Raw genomic sequence first — 1,817 nt, forward strand, 5'->3', positions numbered from 1 at the left:
CTTCCCCATTCTTACCTTCTTTACGCTTTCAAAAACTTCCAACACAACTCAGACGAACTTCAAACCTGCAACTTCATCAAAAATGGCTTCCTCCGCTTCTCACGAATCAAACAACAACGATAGCCGCATCCAATCTACGGGAGCCGACAGTCGAGCAATCGTCTTCCTCCCCATGAAACCTAACAACCATAAGATCGAGCTGCGAAACACCCTCTACGACGACAGGTTTGGCATCATAATCGAGTTCTTTAAGAATTGCATCCTTATTCCTGCTCTCACACTCGTCAATCCCAAAGTCCCAATAAAATATGTTCAACAATACTGGCAAACTTGTAAGTTTCACCCAGCCAGTCACGGGATAATGGGCGACGTCGACGCACCAAACGATATGATTTGCTCGGAAAAAATTTCACGAGCAAAAATATATAAGGTGTTGTGCATTCCGACAAGACGAGAACTCGAGATCGAACAATATGACGAACCACCTTCCTCCAAGGACATTCTAAGGTTTGTAAAGATGCTAGGGTACAACCGGGAAATAAGAAACATCTCGGATTTCAAAAGACAATTCCTCCCACCAATGTGGAATTTGTTCTTTTCCATCCTCAACCGCTCTCTCACATGCAAGCTGGGCTCCCTCGATCAAGGAAATCTCAACATAATGACAATTATGTATGGGCTTTTCTTCAACCTCAACCTCGACTACGCCCTTCTCATCTACACCGAGATCCACGTGGTCGTGCATAAGAAGTGTAAACTTCATGCCGCAGGAAAGCCGTTGTCTGCTGTCCTCTTCCCCTGTTTCCTTGCTCTCATCATTAGGGATGCAATGAGGCAACACGGTCTACCTGCCATAGAGCCATACACCCCGGTTTACAAGATGCAAGGACATCGCCCAACGCTATCAAAGGAAGGATACACAACAAACCGTCCGCTGTCCCGAGCTATGCTCACTGTCATTCCATCGACAAGTGAGATACGTCAAGCCTATGAACGCTCCATGTTGTCCCAAGCACCGAGGGCAGCTATCCCGGAGCACTTAGAGCCGTCCCCCCTCCAAGCGAGGGAGCACAAGCATCGTCTTCATCGGATGATGAAGAAGATGATGATGACGATGATGATGATGATGATGATGATGATGATGATGATGATGATGGTGCTTCCCCCGGCCCTAACCAACATATTTCCCAACCCACTACCCAAAGGGCAACCACATCCACTATCCCTGGCGATCAAAGCCAAAGGGGTATTGAAACAGGACGACCCAGTCCCACCCAAACCCAAGCCAGCCATCCAGAGGCCATTCTTCGGGCCTCTGGAGATGAACAAGCCGAGGAAGCACATATAGCATCACCACTCTCTCAACAGAGAGGTGATGAAGAGATAAGAGCCCCTTTGCCTCAGGGCTCGCCACTACCTCGCACACACACAGAAGCATTCGTTGCTTCTGACATTGATCCCATAGATCGTTTAGAGCGATCTTCAATTCATGCACCCCTTCCCTCGATATTTGATCTATCGAAGGGAACACACATCCGATTCACTTACTCATCCCCTGAAGCTGAGGAAGAGGAAGAGGATGTCCAAACATCACGAGATAGTTCTTCTCTCGAAGGCTATCAAGGACATGATGGAAGTCCTTCATGGCCTACCTTCACATAAGGCCAAGAAGGCGCCTCAGGAACAGAGGCCCAACCTGCAGCATCTGTTGCTGCAGGGGTTACCCCATTAGCAGATCTGGTCACTAAGGCTGAGTTCCAAGCCTTTGTTGATAAAGTGACGCGGTCCTTGGATGACCGTAAACTCATCATACAAGG

This window comes from Cynara cardunculus (assembly GCF_001531365.2).
Source record: "Cynara cardunculus var. scolymus isolate 2C chromosome LG 17, CcrdV1, whole genome shotgun sequence".
Taxonomy (NCBI): domain Eukaryota; kingdom Viridiplantae; phylum Streptophyta; class Magnoliopsida; order Asterales; family Asteraceae; genus Cynara; species Cynara cardunculus.